Here is a 17,772-nt window from a genome sequence, read left to right on the forward strand (position 1 = left end):
ATCAGAGCATTGCTAACGAGACCCCCCCCCCATCTTTCAATCTAATAATGAGCTATAGGTCGGTCCAAATCCGCAACTCGGTCCCTGCGAACCGACACTAACGAGCTACACGGCGTCTTGGGGGGATTAGCCAGGGAGATCTGGACAGAATTGAAAGCTGGCTGCCTGGCCGACGGGCGTTCAAATCAATTAGGCGGCGGCGGCGACGACCAATTTGCATGATTTAGATAACCGAGCCGAATTAACCGCGGTGGGCTAATTACAGCTCACAGACGGACGCATTCCTGCACTTGACGTGAAGCGGCGGGGCCATGGGAACAGGACGCAATTTTAAAGAAGGGATAGAAGCCAATCACATGAGAGGGAGGAAAATTGACAATGGGACAAAGGTAGCTAGCTAGCTAGCTCAAGCTAGCCAATCAATCAAAGTGGTGCTGCAAAAGCCAACCAAAACAAATATCTTTTGTTAGTTTTCAAATCATTCCATGGAGTGACAATAAAAGCAACTCTCCATTTCTCTTGTATAATCAACTATGTGAGCAAAAATGGAGTGTTGTGGCGAGTCATTACTAGATTTGGGCATCCAAACACGCACGCTGGGAAAGCTAACATAATAGTGGCAATTTTGCAGCACTCATCACACACAAGCGCTTACATATTTTGCGTGGCCACAAGTATGTTTTCTCTGCCCGCGCATACGCGAGCAATCACACACATGTCCCCATCACATGGTAAAAGTATACTCACAAAGGCGCAGAAAAATGCAAACCTCAGGATATTTCTTGCTTTTTCCAATACACATAAAAACAGCTGCCAATTAGATGCTAGATCGTGTGGCCGTGGGCAACATAAGGCACGTGGGCCATATGGAGCTCCTTTTGGTGTTCGATCCGGCCCATCGAGAGTCTTTTCATTTTTTAAAAATACGTAGGTGAACTCACAAATATGCCATTTGAAAAATCAAATCATTGTTCTGTACTAACTGAACTTTTCAAATGTCATGAGGCACACGCAGATATATTTATTTGCTGAATCTACCCATTGTAGAGATTGGAGAAAGAAAGTAAGGAGGAAAAGGAAAGGGGGAAGGAGTGGGGGGGGGGGGGGACTTTCTTGCAGACTGAATGGAACCAATTATAAATCAAGAGCAATTTATGCCTATTATTCAGCAGGAACCCGGGGAAGGATCCGCCGCCCGGCTCGGCAAGTCTCAGCGGGGGTACGGGGGGGTGGGGGGGGCTCAAATGTTATATGAAAAACAGACATTGGGAACTTGAGATAAGACCCGGCCGGCCGTAGAGTCACAAGACTCGTGTATAGGAAAAGCAGAAAAAGGAGGAGGCGGGAAACTGAAGTGAGAGCTTCCTGAGAGGAGAACCAGCTGGACTAAGATTCTGGAGGTGGTTAGTCTTTTTTTGTTCCTTTTTTAAAGCACAGCCGCCATTTGTCCTGTCACTCACAACCCTGGTTGTGTTTTCTCCCAGGAGGAAGGGCTGGCTGGCTGGAAGAAGTCGAAAATAGAGGAGAATCGCTAAGAGGCTGCTTGTTTGTATGAGCATTGGTCAAGGGAAGGAATCAAATCAAATCAAATCTCAAGAAAAAGCAAAATGCACAGCCAAAAGGAAGGGCTTGCTGAGCTGAAGTCTCGCTCTCACGCTTGATGCCGTCCGGCTGACAGGAGAGGACGGTGGAAAATTCCAGCCCTCCATTACCCCGAGGCACCGGTGGGCTGGGCTGGGCCGGGCCGGGCCGGGCCGGGCTGACAAGCATCGCTCTACCAGCCAAAATCAAGCCCTGCCAGCCTACAAGTGATTATCGCTTAACGGCCTTGGAACGGCGCCCGGGTTCCCGAGCGGGAAAGTCGATATGCCGGCATTTTTTAACACAATAATTCATCCAAGACGACAAGGTTAAACAAATGTGTGTGAATGAGCTATTAGCGCGTCGCTAACAACACCCTGTAATCTCTGTCCAAACATCTACTACACACACACACACACACGCACACATACAGACACACTCCTATTGGAGTGGATCAGTGAGCAAACAAGCACTTAGACTTCACAATGTGTGTGAGAGGGCTGACTTCATTAGCGCAGGGTTTCTCAAACATTCTGGGGCCAGGGAGCCTTTTTTTCAGGGGACAATTTTGTTCCAAGGACCGCTGACAGGAATTAAACCCAACTGCCATGTGAGCCCAGTCATAGTGTTTTCAAGAAAAAATATGACTGAGGAATAACGGATGGGTAGCCGGTTCATTTCGCAAGCTAACAGGATTCAGAAAGAAAGAAAAAAGGCGCGTGGGAAATGGTTGCACATGCCGCCAAGAGGCACCTGAAGCGGAAAGGGATTTCGTGCCGTTTGATGGCGGCATGTTTAATTAGCCTCAGAAGTCCCTTTTTTTTTTTTTAACTCTCACATTCCAACCCCTCAATGCTGTCCTGGTTGACAGCAAGGATCAGAAGTGGAGTTGGGGGGCACCTGCTTGGCCAGGTGTCCTTCTATGGATGGACAGAGAAGCCCAGATTCCTCCCATCAATCAGTACAGAGACAGACAAGGAAGAACGCTTCACATTTGGGTCAAACGAGTTACAAGCGTAAAAAGAAGGGAAAAGTAAGAGGCCAGCTCTCTATTTCTTCCCGTCCAGAAGGACCACACAGGTGAGGCCCTCGACCGCCCCCCAAAAAACGTCTGTTATGGCTGCACCAGTGTCCCGCTGTCACAGATGAAAGCGTGCCCTCGAGGATGGAGATTTCATTCTTCCCCTTCTCTTTGGTCGCCAACAGGGGTGGGCGACCTTGAGCCCGCGGGCCGTATACTAAAAACAACTCAAAGTCGACAAGGACTGGTCAAAAAGCACCATTGATTATCATAATGCTAACATGAAACAAACTAGAGAGAGTGATTGATCGAGGGCTTCAGCATTCAATCAATAAACAAATAGGTTCTCAGATTAGACCCCACACTCGAGTCGACGTCCGTTTTTAAACGCTGGCCCGCAAACGCACCACGCTCCACAACAAGCTTATGGCACACTTGGCATACATTTGGGCAACCACAGCACCAAAATACACTCCTTGACGGGTGCTAAACATGCTAATGCTAACAGACCACTGAACATACTTGCAACTCCTTTTTATCATGAATTCATTTTACATCGCAGTCTGCTCGGCTTTGGCAACTTGAGTATAAAAAAAGTCAATTTAACCTGAAAAGTGTAACACAGGCAGCAGTAATCCCCAAAAATGCTCTTCTTTTTAGCGTATTGGTCAATGGGGCTGGTAAACGAGCAGATAATCAGAACCGGAGTCAATTAGTTCAATTCAGGCCCGTCGCACTTGTCAGAACTGATCAAGAACAAGACAAAGAGTTTCTCCATTTGCCTCCAAGCATTTTTCAAAGAGCTTGTGCTCATTAGTTGTGGGTGAGCTGGACCCTATCCCACCTGAATTCAGGCCCGGACTCCTCGGCGGAAAATCGCAGGGCACACTCATTAACGCACATTCAATTTAGCGTCTACAATCTTAATTCCTTTGATTTTCTCCATTTTTAATCCGAGCGACACTTATGTCTGTCACTGAGCTTTCGCAAAAGGCCTACAAAAATCCAAACAATAAAAACAACACCTGTGCTGAGGAAACTTGAGACCCCCCTTTTCCCCCCACGACCATCACAGTCATTAGCAGGAAAGCTTATGTCAACATTTTCTCCTCATCAAGCAGGAATGGGATGCTGCAAAAACACCATCAGTCGTTTGATAGAAAGCACGTGACCCAAAGGGCACTGTTATGATTGGCTAGCATCTAAAGACGGTCCAGCAAATGCACCCACACATACAGTACATGCCAAAAAACAAACAAAAAAACAACAACACACACATCTTCGCAATCTCTGCAGGAGAATGACGCGTTCCATGTACGCTGGACAAAACACTTCACCACAGAGGTCCAGCAAACATTGTTGCTGTGGGGGGTACGTCAACCTAGCAGAGCCCCGATGTGTTTATGTTCCCCGCAACTGTGGAAACGACATTGGATGCATGCGGCCTGTACAACGTGTAATAGCGTTAAATAAACACGAATGCCAACCGCAAAAAGTCACGCAACGTGTTACTTTCTCGTCCAAAATACGCTCAAGCGGGTTAAACGTGATTCAAGTAGAGTGAACAAACAGAGACGCTAACAAAGTAGTCCCGTTGTCGTGCGTCCGCATGCCGAATTCACTTTTTGGGGAAAGCGCAAAACGCGCATTTGAGGTACAATTAAAAATACATTTTGTGTAGTTTCTCCTAAATCTCCATCGATAGGGTGCACTAAGGGGCTTCGAAACTCCACGCGTGCTACCACGCTAACATGCGTGACCAAGTAGCAACACGCGAACATCACTTTTGGAGTTTTCTTGGTAAAAGTAATCACAAGTTTGGCATCTATGCAGTGTCGATTTGATTTCAAAGTAGGGAGCGCGGAGGATTGAAACTCACCAAAACTGCTCGATTTAGCGCTTGCACCTCGTTTTTTCTCAGCAAAGCGATCTTCAGATGGACTTTCCCACCCCAGTAGTCCTCGTCTCCAACAACAAGAAAAACAAGGAAAAAAAACGTTTTCTTCCTTCTTATTCTTCTCGTTTTGCCTTTTTATTTACTGCGGCGGCGGCGGCGGCGGCGGCGACATTCTCTCTGCGTGCTCCCCCGAAAAAGGTTCTCACACTGAAAGGAGGTTTTTGGATGACTGAGCTCTCAAACAATTCTTCCCCCCCCACTCTCCTCCCTCCCACTTTTTTTTAGCGACGCCTTCCCAGTCCTCCCATTTCCCAAAGCAGGAGGAGGGACCTGAACAATGCGGGGACTGGATCGTAGATTCCCCCCCCCCCCCCCCCAAAAAAAAAACACCGCAAACGCACACATTACAGCACTACTGCTTTGCATGCCGCAAACTGCAACCAAAAAGCCCACCTCACTGTTCAACACTTAATTTTAACACTTAATGCTCATTTCCAAAGCTACAATGTGCTGTAAGGGGCAATAAATACCCCGCCCCAGCACTCCTGTTGCTTCCCTCCTCCTGATTTGGTATGCGCAGCTTGTATTGACCCCCCCCCCCCTCCTTTTTTTTGTGGCCTGCAGGCCCTCCAGTGCAGCTGTGTTGTGGGTCAGGTTTTTTTTTGTTTTTTTTTTTAACTGTACAATACACGCACACTTTCATACTACACTGATCACAGCTTCCCCGCTCCTCGCACTTCCTTCTTTAGGAATTCTTGACTTCACTCAGCACATTTTTGGGGAAATGGAGGCAATCATTCCTGCTCTGTTCAGTAATCAATAGTGTGTGTATGTGGTCAAGTGTCATGGGTATAATCCTGTGTTCAAAGTACACAATCGTTTTTTATTTGTGACCGCACAATAATGGGCTCGGTTTTCCACAGGGTCTTGGGAAACATTGGCCGGATAATGAGACACAGAATAATGATGACAAATTTGATACAAGAAGAGAATAAGGGCAGCAAAAAAGTGGGCTGCTGCAGCCAAGAATAAACAAGTGATAAGGAAAAAATCGTATCGTTGAATTTTATCCAAGAGAAGACCACGGGCAGCGAGAAAAGGGTTCGCTGCAGCAAAGTGGAGACTGAGGACTATATTATCCCTAGTAGGGCTTATTCGGAGAAGGATGAGGACATCCAGAGGACACTGTGGGTCGCAAGTGGAACGTAACGCTCCATCCATCAATGATGGAAGTGACACAGCTGTTGAGGCAAAGCGGAGTTGGTCGTCACGGTAACCAAGTCAACAATGAGCCGTGGGGACATCTGACGTGTCATCGCTCCAGACCCTTGAGGGACAAATCGAAGCAGAGCGCTGCATGCTAGGATTGCATCCCTGCTGGGAGAGGGGCATTCGAGGGGAAGCGAAAGAGAGAGAGGGGGGTGGGGGGGGGGGGTCCCACAGGGCAGGGCCTCAGGGGGATGCGGCATGTTTAATGGGCCTTTCATGGCCGGCCCACAAAGCCCTTTGTCCCACGCTAATTCATCCTGCCCGGCATGGACAGCGAGAGCAGGGACGGGGGGAGGACCGGTTTCACTGGGGAGCTGCGGGCCTTCCTCTTGCTGGGTTGTACATGTAAACAGCATTGGCAATGGGGAAACTACCTGGTCAGCCAAGGTTCAATGTTACACTCCACATTCTCCGCTTTTTTGCATTTTGGCTCATCCCGGAAAAAGTTGGTCTCATCACTGAGAAGTAAATAAAGAAAAAAAACGACTCCTATTGGTTAGACTCCTAAGGGTGCCTCTTAGTCTCCCCTTGGATTAAGATATTGTAAAAATTCTGAAAAAGTTGCCCCCATTTCTATTTTCTTTCCCACTCTACCCAAACAGCCACGAAAACAAAATCTTGTCGTTGGTCATTAATCTTTGGTTGAGGCTTTCATTACATCTCTGAGTCATAGAAAAATTAGTGGCTTTTATTACATCTTTATTTTTTTCCTCATGTTTTTGCTGCGACTTGAAAACGCCACGTGCGATTTATGCGGGTTGACGACATGTCTGTACGTGCACGTCGCATTTCTTCCCAGCTAACGTCGCTAACGTCCGCATTTTACGCGGCGGCGGCGGCGGCGACGACGTCGTCAATTAATGGAAGGAACCGCAAGCCAGCCTCGCCTATGACATTCTGGGAGCGGTGTCATTAATTCCAGATTTGATCTGAGGGGAGACTAAGGGCAGCAAGAAAATGGAGCACCTACAGCATACTCGAGAATGTGGAGCATATGACAAAAAAATAATGATGGGACCATTGCGTCTCCCGTGTTTACGTCTTCACTTCTCGGTAAGGAAGCAGATATTGCCCCAGAGGGCTGAGCGACTACGGCGACGGGAAGACTTGGGGAAATATAAAGTTGAACGAGCGGAGCCGCAAAAAGCGCTCGGTCGCGGTTCAAATCCCAACAATAAACGAGACACTTAAACAACAGGTGTCAGTCTGCGTGTCGGTCAGAATAAGCGCGATTAATGAAGCGTGACGGGAGGTACGAATTTGCAGTATAGCGGCCCGAGCGCCGCCGCTTCCTGCGTACGCCTAAAAGTAAACCCACACGAGCTGAAAAAGCGCAGAGCTTTTCGAGCATATGTCAAAAGCTGGACGACTCATTGGTCTTTTTGGCCGTTTTCCTTTGCTCCTGAATGTATCAAAAGATTCAGAAGAACTCATGGGAAAATGTCTGAATGGGAAGAAATACTGGCAACTTTTTTAGTGCAAAATATTTTGAAGGAACAGAGCAGGAAATGCGCTACAGAACCACTACATTTGAAATGAAGTAAAAGCAACTTGAGTAAAAAGATGTCGAAAAAATATCTTTCTTTCGCTCTTTATGGCATCATTTTTTAAACAACGTAGGCTAATCAATCAAAATCACTTCAAATCTAAATGTGGACTGTCTATTTTTTGCCAGCTTTATAAGTTCAATACGCTTTTTACGGTTAAGCCACCACAAAAATCCGTTTCAGATGGCAATATAGAGACAATATTGTGTAGCATAAGCCGGGCGGATATTGCGCGGAGCTTCTGCGGCCGCTGCCTTGCGGAACAAGCTTAAAGGATGCAAGAAGGATTCATTCCAGTTATGAATTTTTGGGACGTGGACGTTGGCGAGCGCTATAGAGTCGAAAGGAACGTTGGCCAAACAAAATGACATCCCGTCGTCTCCATGGGCAGAAAAACAACAACATGGAGTCATAGGGAGACACACACACACACACACACACACTCACACACACACACTAACTCACCCTGAGGTCCGACCCCACCTGAGCTTGGATGTGTGCCTCGGCAGCACAATCACCCTGGAATGAAAACACACACACGCACACACACACTGAGTAAGCTTTAATAATGGAATGAAAAAGAACAATAAAATCTCCGGATATGAAAAGTTCCCGAGGCGATGACACACGGCTAAACTCAAACTAGCTTCACATGCATGAAAGTCTGTGAGTGGTTTTTTTTTTTTGCGCATGAATATGTACTGTCGCTAGATCCATCTAGAATTAAAAACAACAACAACAACAGTCAATCTTGATGAATAGAATTGTTTCTGAAAGTGGAAACAGCAAATACAATAAAAACAGGACAGGCCACACAATTGAACCCTGTGGAACACCATACAACATGGAAACTGATCATTCCCTTTCTTAATGTGCTATGTGGAGTGGTTAAGAGATTTAATATAAGTATTGAATCACAAATTGACTTAACGCATGATTGGTGTTAGATTTATTCCGGATGATTCTCGTTTGTATGTTCAAAACAAACTGTTGTGGCGCTTTGACAGTAAGAGCCGCAAGCCTCGCTCCCCCCGTCTGGTGTCTGAGTCCCACACGTCATCAAGTGTCGTCGTCTGAAAAACTTGTGAATTTATATCCCTAATGGCGCGCGGTGCGGTGCCGTGCGCTTCGCCTCTCTAACTGTGTCCAGATGCGGCAGACACTGGTAATTGGACCTGGAGCCAGTCAAATCCCAGGCCAGCTCCAGCTCCAGCTCCAGCTCGCCACCGCAGCTGCTCGGCCCACTTTTTCACTTTTCGGCCTGTGTGTTTTAAGTCACTTTTTTTTTTTTTTTAACTTCAAGCTCAGTGTGTGCTAGGTGATGTTTGGTCTCAAGCAAGGCTCGGGGTCGGCCAGAGGGGGGGGGGGGTGACAAATGGATGGCAGAAGAGGGCCAGACAGTAAAGTTAAGTTACGAGCGCAAGCTGGTTTCGCCTGAGAGGGAGGGTCAAAAGGTGGAAAAGCGGAGAACGCGGCTCGGCCTGGAATGCAGAAATAATCACCCCCACGTGAGTTTTGACTAATTGAACATGCTTTTGACGCGCAATGCACAAAATAGAAGAGCTACATTCCCAAAGGTGGGCTAAACTGGGATGAAGACAGGAAAACGCACCTGGTTTTGCCATCCAAACTTGACTTGGATGTCTCCATCCTCCCTCATTGTCGCTCTCCCTCCCTCTCTCCGCTATCATCTATCTACCATCCCTCACTCCCTCCCTCCTTCTCTCTGCTATCATCTATCGACCATCCCTCCCTCCCTCCCTCCCTCCCTCCCTCTTGGACTTCCTGCTTTCCAGGCTGCCAGACGGTCGTAATTAACGAGGAAAACGATAGTCCCCCCCCGGCCCTCGGGAGCCCTCCACACTGGCCTGAGTGTGTCTTTCGCTATGCATATGTGCGTGTGTGTGTGTACCTCCAGAATTGGCCAACGGTCCCACTTCACTCAATGCGTCTTTATGTTGGAAGCATGAGCTCACCCGCTCCAAGAAATACACCCAAGGACTTGCAGGCAACAGAGCCGCCTGGTATCCAAGAGAAATAACACACACACACACGATGGCAAGATGGCTGTCTAAGCTCCACATACAATGTTTGCGTGTTCTCCGTACCCTCTCGGGCTGCGGGGGCCGATCACAGGGAGCAGCCGATAAAGAGCCACGATACACCGATGCTATCTGTCAGTCACAGCCAGAGGGCGGGACTCTGGGTCCGGATGGGGTCAGAGGGCCCTTTCTGCTTCGGTCCCTCGGCACATGGGCCTCCCCCACACCCACCTCCTCCTTCCTTATCTAAACAAACAAACAATGGCTCCTCGAGAGGCGCACACATACACAGAAAAAAACAGATTATGCAACATCAAAGACCAAGTAGACACACAGTCTAATGGCCGCCATTTGCTCTTTTATCCCAAAAGCACATCTTGAATATGATAGCAAGAAAGCCACATTGTTAGATTTCACTCAATTGTCAGCTAGCTAGCTTAGCAGTTTTCTTGTACAGTCTGGTATGTAAACATTCAACTGATGCTTGACGCTAAAAACAAAAACATTGATATATTTTGACTGACTCCTTCTATAAGGACACGAGCAAAGTGTTGTTTGTTTGTAAAAAGAAGCGTCTGCGGAAAAAAAGCCACGCTGTTAATTTTCAGTTGCGAAGCCACAATGTTTCTCCAACTGAGAGTGGAGACGCTCCTCTTAGGGCGGTGGCAAACATTGGCCGGTGCCCAACGTCAGCGTTCGGCTTTGACAATGTCACACTGACAGTCGCCTAGTTTTTATTTATTTGATTTTTTTGAAGCTCCCCAACGACAAATCATAAGTGTCGACAATTTTCCAAAGCATGTGGAAAACATTAAGGTTTGGGAATCATTTCACCCCCCTTCCTCCTCACCTCCTTTTTTGCTTCAGTCAGTTATTTCTCCCATTGGGGAATTCACGAGCACATCCATCAGCACATCATCGCTGCGAACGAGAAGGGTCGAGTTGCTGATATCGCAATACTGACACCATCATTGAGACAATGGAAGAAAACATGTCATTAGCACAATAGCTCGTGGAAAGGGCAAAAGTTAAACAGCTGAATCCTAATAAAGATTGAAAAGTGATGCCGGAATAAATGGTTTTAAAGAAAAACGTAACTGAACTCGGTCATTCTTTCTTGTACCACTAGAGGGCGCCCATCAGCACGTTACAAATGGTCATATCGACTTCAAAATAAATCGGACGGGGATATAATCGTCAAAAAACGTCAGTCGGATAGGAATCGCGATTCGCTCATTTTGTGATTTTAAATCGTAATACCGATTTCGTCCTGATACGGCCAAAATCACACCGCCGCAAACGTTTGTGCAAGTGCGTCCGAGCTCCAGTGCGAGTCGAATGTGTGCGCCTGTGTGTTGGTGTAAATATTGTGTTGCGCTCCAGTAGCAGCTCTCGCAGTAGCCGCACGCTTTGGCTGTTTATTTTCTTTCCTGACGGACGACTTCTTATCAAATAAGCACACGCCGCCCTGCACAGGAAGAACCCCCCTCCCCTCCCCACCTCGCGGCTAATTAATGACTGACAGCGTGTCGGACCACAGATGTGGATGGCGGACGCTGAGGTTTGTCTTGTGACTGCTATGTCTGCGCTTGGATGAAGATAAGACCTTCACAATGCACCCGAAAGGAGTTGATGTGGGTTTCGGGAGTCACAACACAAAGGAGAGGATGAATTGAGCCAATCAGACGCTTAAAACGCACAAGCACGTTTGTGGCGGCCATTTTGGGAACGGATACTGAATAACATCAGATGGTGACGAAGCTGAAACTTGACTTGAAATTTGGAATCTTGACCTATTTTGCCAATATCGCACCTCCGCTTACCTAGCAGCTCTGACATGAAGGAAGCCCCTCTATAAAGTTCAATGTTAGTCCACGATAATTCGATGGAACCAACTTTGCCGGCAAGAAGCTTTCCAAACAAAAAAACAAACAACAGTCATAACTCTTTTCAGCTGTTCCCGCGTGCCACCAAAAACTCCAGCGTACCTGACTAAGAAAACACATTTATTTTGATTCTTCGTCCGCTTTCATGAGAGCGCGCCCTAACTGAAACCACCTGGCCATTATGAGACCCCCTCCAACTACGATGGGGTCCTCAGCTTCATGTTTACGTCCACGTGTGAGCGATGACGTCGACATCACGGTGCGTTTGTGTGTTGGCGAAAGTGCCTGTGTGTGTGTATGTGTGTGAGTGGTGAGAATAAACAAACACGGCGTGAAGGGGACTCACGTGGCGCTATTATCAGAGCTTGGAGAGAAGACAAACTGTTTTTTTTCTCCGCTGCTTTGATTCCAAGCGGCCTCTGCTGGCTTCCTCCTCGCTTTCTGTGGCTACACACACACACACACACACACACACAGAAACGCACACCATCAATTCAACATGTGGCTCTAATCAGCACATTATTTTTAGATATTTTAATCACTCATGATTTTGTTTTCACCATCCACGCACTAAAGAGCCTTGTCAATGAAGCTTTCCCGTCCTCTGACCTCTGAGGTCAAAGGTCGCCACTCTTTTTTTGCTTTCTTGATTGCAATCAACGGTGACTTCTGGTGAAACGGCCAAATCCGATCCAGTTTCTACCGCAAAGAAAATCCGCAAAATAAAAAGTTTGGTTTGGAGGCCGCAGATCAACCCACCTCCGACACAAACACACACGCTGGCTTGTACAGTCAGCATGCACACACACACACACACACACACACACACAATTTGTGGTGTGGTGAGGCATTCATCCTCCCTTCTTTTTTCCTCTCTCGCTTTCTCTCATACACACACACACACACGCACACACTGACATACACTCATTAATCTGGGCCGACTCAGGAAACCGCTCCAGTAAGCTGGCCGGAGGCCCGGCATGGGAGGGAGAGTGATTTTGGAGCAGGGGAAGGGGCGGGGTGGGGTTGGCCGTCATGAAAGCCGGCGAGCAATATGCAATAGAAAGACGAAAGACTCAAACGAGAACGGAAAAGAAAATGTATTTTTTGCAGTGGAGAAAAGGAAACAAGTTATTCCGATTTTCATGACATTGGCATCTCGCGTACACAGGTACAGTTTTAGTTCCTTTTGTTGCGCGATTGAAAATAAATAAACATTTTATTTTCTATTCAATGTAACTGAAAACAGAATTGCCCTCGTAGCGGCATTAATAAAGGCTTGTTCTATTCTATTCTATTCTATTCTATTCGACTCTAATAGATCCCCTCCACCCCCCCTCAAGTCTTACAGGACAGAAAAAAACCCCAAAACAAAACAATAAAAGGTTCTAGCAGAGCGGACCTGTGGGGGTCACCTACCGCAGAAAAGCAACCAACCCGCCCCTCCTCCTTACTAGTCTCTCAAATATACAGTAAAAGGGAACATTTACGTTACAAGTGGCACATGTTGCTGCTTAGACGCTCCAAATGCAAACTCGGGAAGCTTTCACGTCATTGCCGTGTCCGCCGCCGCCGCCGCGAACCCCTCGCTCTGATTAGGTTGAAAAACCCCCAGAATGAACAGCCAGATTTCTGGGTGGTTTTGGAGCCTTCTATTATCCAACACTGGATCCCTTTCAGGAAGAATGAGTTTTTCTATTTTTTGTGTGCCTTCGGTCAAATAGGATTGCGGGAACCGACAATTTCTGGAAAATACGCCTCAAATACCTAATCTAGGTATTGGAATTGAGATTTGAACCCGCTTGCCATTGTGAACCACTACTCCACTGTGCTTTGCATGGGCAATATAAAACATTGTGTCTTTTGTTTTTGTTTGTCGACGGTTATTTGCACTCAGTTTTTTTTTTCTTCTTTCAAGTGGGTGAATCAATTGCTCTCCTCCCTTTGAGCAGCTTGTATCATCCGCCGACACATCCCGACGCGCGGCGGGCCGTAGCCTGAGCCCAAGTGCCCATTACGGCGCCGCAAAGGCCCTTATTAAATGTATATATAGTCACGCTTCAGACCGTGAGACAGCAAGCTCTCGGGGAGGGACGGCAACGGGCCCAATCCAAAACAGCCCCGACCAGCGTGGGCGGGCGGGCGGCGAGGCCGCGTCGGGTTTCACGGCGTCCGTGCCAGCAACACACATACACGCACACAAAAACACACACAATGACTCCTCCTCCTAGCCAGCTCTCATTAGGAACATCTCACTTTAGGCCAGCGGTGTTATTTCAGTGTTTGTAGTTTGTTATGGGAGTGTGTGTGTGGATGTGTGTGTGGATGTGTGTGTGTGTGTGTGTGTGTGTGTGTGTGGAGTTTGCAGAGTGTGATTCCAGATGTATTTTTTATGGTCCTGGCAGGGATGACAGACCTTGTTAAAAAAATATATATATATATCTACGGGGAGGGATGTAAGAAGGGGAGGGGTGTGTAGGTGTGGGGGTGTCATAGTGTTCAGAGGTTTTGGGAGACGTTAGTACACGGGCAGGCTTTAAGGCCTGGGGGAGTGAAATGGAAAGGCGGCAGGATGGAGGGAATGAGATTGCTTTTCCTGGCAAAATAACACTCGGCTTTATTGGCTCAGGTGTGCGGAGCTGTGAGCAAGTGTGTGTGTGTGTGTGTGTGTTTATGATTGTGCATGGTGCGTAGTTGCAGTGTGCGTGTGTGTGTGACAAGAAGCAGATAAACAAACAAAAACAAGACTAGATTAAAATTGAGGAAGCGGGAGGAATTGGCGACTTGTATGTAAAATGTGATTCTAACCATAGAGCTGAAAGAGAACTTATAGCAAAGAAGTAGAGTAGAGGGTCAGTGAGCCAAACACGCTTGCTTCGGGAATTTCACCATCGCGCTACCTACGCTAGCGTCATCAGCGAAAAAACATGGCCGACCGACATAACGACGACGCGGCTCCTGCTGTAGCTCATTAGCTACGCTCGTTAATATGCGTCTGTTTTACGGTCCGGCTTCAAAGATCGACTCCACGTTTCATCTGCGGCCTACCTTCTGGAAGGCGGAGAAGAATTCGTCAAGGTTGAGGGGAGAGAAAACAGCTGCCAGGTCACCACCGTGTCCTGTCCGGTGCTGGAAAACGACGTTTGGTTGCTTCTTCACTACGAAATAGAAATAAAAGCTCAATATTATTCCGTTATTTCCCCAAAAAGAAACCTATGAAGAAGTCATGCTACCAAGGGTGCTAATGCAATAAGCGTAGCATGCTCTTCGTATTCCTAGCGCTGGCTTTTTGTTCTGTTCTGTTTGCTTTACACGTGTCGTTTGTGATCAAAGATGGCCGTAGCTCACTCGCCCTCACGTACTACCTCGAGCCTCTACAGGCAGGTCTGGAGCGCAAAGCATTCTGGGGGATCACAAACAGATGTGCGCTTCTTTTCTCAACACGCACGCTGGCAGCGGTTCAGAACCGGCACCAGGACCCAGCCGGAGGCGACGGCCATGCGTGACCCTGAGCTTGACCTGGTCCAGCGGCACCTCAGACAGGAAAGGGCCGCAATTGCCTTCAGCTGTGACCCCAGCAACCTCGCTTTCTCATTAAGACAAACTGTTTTCAAAGGCAACGCCGCTTTCACTACCACTAAAGCCAACACCCCCGCAGCTCCGAAGGGGAGGGGGGAGAAATATGGAGGGACGGGGAACGGAATGAGAAACAAGTCAAAAGTGGAGCCATGGGGTAGGAGGGAGGGAGGGAGGGAGGGAGGGAGGGAGGGAGGGAGAGAGAGAGAGAACAAAAGATCAAGATGAAGGAGAAAGTGAGACAGAAAAAGGGCAAAGTGTAAGAAAATCCAGACTGGGGAAGGATCGGGCAGGAGGAGGGGGGGAATAAAAATCAGCCATATCACTTGCAGCTGTTGCACGCTTCCCACAATGCACTGCAACTTGGCACGCCGTACTTTTAATAAGACAGGGTGGTGTCATGGTTACGTTCGTGTCGAAGCATCCGCTACGGCAGCGGCGAAGGGGAGGAAAAAAAGATGACTGCGATGATAATGACAGATGAAGCCACGTAATCAGAAACATTCATTTCGAAATTCTGACCCGACCAACTCGGGCTCGCGGCAAGAGACTCATTGCATCATACCCATAAAAAAGATAAGAAATAACCGTAATATAATATAAAAAATATTGAAGAGCTGCACAACCCTACATTTAGTTTAATCAGGCTTCAGTTAAAAAAAAAAAAACCTGAATGGAAAGTGTCTGTCATTGAGTCTCTCCCAGTGCCCCAATTTGCACAATTCATGTTGCAAAGCCAAAGAAAACAAACTCAAGAGAGCATGCTGAGTGTAATGTGCTGGGGTAGGGGCTTTTCGGGCCTGACTGATGTGCATCCCAAATTGATTTATGAAAACGGCCTTTAATCAATTAAGTGTGGAGAAAGAGGGAGAAAGAGCGCATCTCAGTGCTCTCTTTTTTTGAGAGGGTGGGGGGGCGTGGGGGGGGATATGGGGTGCATGTGACGGATGCCAGAGCGGGCCACAGGTGTCCGACACGCTGGATGGCGTGTTTTGTCCCGTGGTAAAAACACTCGAAACATTCAATGGAGCTGATCCGAGCATCCATCATGGACTGCGAGTGTTGTGCATAAAGGGGGGGGACTTCTGAAACTGGACTTCCTGGGCTACCGTTTGAAAAAGTGACAATAAAACCCTTGGAAAGATTTCTCGCTGGACTCAAAAGGTTTGAGAATTGCCAATGTAAAAGGCCGCGACAAAAGTGGTGTTAAAGGGGCGACTTTTGTGCCATCGTAATTTCCGATCGCCTTAAATGGTGATTGTATAAAATTGGAGTTGAAGGTAATACAAGTTTTCATCCATGCATGGCGACAAGGGGAGTTGTTTAAAAAGCCCTTTCCTTGCTCAGCCTATTGTGTTTGAGACAGGCATGTGGATGTGTGTGTCAGGAAGATGGGGGGGGGGGTCATGCTGAGAGATCGTTTCTCCTGGCTGTCAGAACTCTATCTGGGATCCAGCCGGAACTAATCAACTCCAAAAGGCCTCCCCCGTTACCCAGAGTGCAATGGGCCACGGGTCGGGGGCTGGCCGGTGGGAAACAGATACTACGCCCCTCCCTAACCCAAAAGGCTGGCCCTACACACACACACACACACACACACACACAAGTAGAGTCCCCGCACATACAACACTCCCACTGTTTCACGCCGAAGCAATAATAAACACTTGCGATAATATTTTCACAGCAAGCAATGGGCCGCTTCAGATCAGAACATTGCGCAGCTGCAGGAGACACGCCTGCGCACACAGGCACACGCGTACAAATAGCAACCAAAACACACGCACACACACTCCACAAAACATTCCATTCAGAGTCCAACTTTGAAATATTCTCAAACAGTCCCTTTAAGAATACTGTTTTTAAGATTCCGTGCAGTAACTACAATATTAAAAAAAACGACATTTCTACGTCTTCTTTTGCGATTTAAATCTGATTTGAAAGTTCTAAAATAGCGCCAAGAGGCCTCAAAAGCCGTTTTATTACAATAATGTCTCCCTCTAGCGGCAATAAGAGCCATTATCTTGTATTCAATTGAAATATTGGATAAGCAACTTTACTATTTGTACATTTTCAGACTATTTTTAAAATGTTTCCAATGCAAACAAATACGTATTACAGGAGCACGTCACAGGATCGTGGCAAAAACGTCCATAAATGGAATCTTTTGCCAATGAGAAGACATGCGCAATGTGTGCTTTGAACCTCGGCAACGTACGAGTGTGTGTGTTTTGCTGAGTGACTTGCACCTCCTTCACGGGGTTGAAGTGGGGGCACGTGGAGATGAACAGACCAATGCTACCCCCCCATTCACCCCACGTCATTGCAAGGATGGAGTCTTAAATCCATATTTAATCAATGCGGATGTTATGATCTTACTTCATCATGACGCATTTGTGTGTTTATCTGCAAACAAAATGTCAATGTAAAAATACATTTATTTTAAGGTCAATCACATGAGAAAAGTCTTGAGTCCCCATGGTGATTGTGTGTGTGTGTGTGTGTGTGGGGGGGGGGGGGGGTCATTGAGAAGCACTCGGGTGGGGTTAATCCCCATTCACCCTTAACCCTTCACTTTCCCGTCCGGTAACAATGAGCTCTGACCTGCCATCCACCCCCTTTTTTTTTTTTTTTTTTTTTACCTCCTGATTAGGTTACATAGACTACGTTGTAGTCATTCTTGAATTGTTAAAAAGTGCTGTATAATTTGGGTTGTAGCATTATTTTCAGAGTGGGGTTGATTAAAACATATTTTTAAAATCTAAACAATCAGTCAGTTTAACAATGCCACACTTACCATTGAGGCTTTGGGAGTGACTCCATGTTGCCACCTACTGGCTTTGCATTGCACTGCACTGGATCGCCTCCTGTCCTGTTTCCCTGCACACACCGGAGACCTTTCTTCGGTACTAGAGCTGCAAAAAGTGACCACGTTAAAATGAGGCAACTCGTCAAT

General features: G+C 47.2%; 1 protein-coding gene across 1 annotated transcript in view; it reads right to left on the bottom strand.

The window, feature by feature from the left end:
• Positions 1-17,767, bottom strand: part of boc (BOC cell adhesion associated, oncogene regulated) — a 29,405-nt gene extending 11,638 nt beyond the window's left edge. The window contains exons 1-7 of the mRNA XM_088363849.1: positions 17,614-17,767; positions 14,292-14,401; positions 11,590-11,690; positions 10,208-10,278; positions 9,424-9,625; positions 9,228-9,336; positions 7,781-7,834 (exon numbers count right to left, since the gene is read on the bottom strand). The gene's annotated coding sequence lies outside the window, so the exon portion shown is untranslated. The remainder of the gene's footprint in view (positions 1-7,780; positions 7,835-9,227; positions 9,337-9,423; positions 9,626-10,207; positions 10,279-11,589; positions 11,691-14,291; positions 14,402-17,613) is intronic.
• Positions 17,768-17,772: the final 5 nt, after the last annotated feature.

Source organism: Syngnathus floridae, chromosome 20 (genome assembly GCF_059516105.1).
Source record: "Syngnathus floridae isolate MCC-2025c chromosome 20, RoL_Sflo_1.0, whole genome shotgun sequence".
Classification (NCBI taxonomy): domain Eukaryota; kingdom Metazoa; phylum Chordata; class Actinopteri; order Syngnathiformes; family Syngnathidae; genus Syngnathus; species Syngnathus floridae.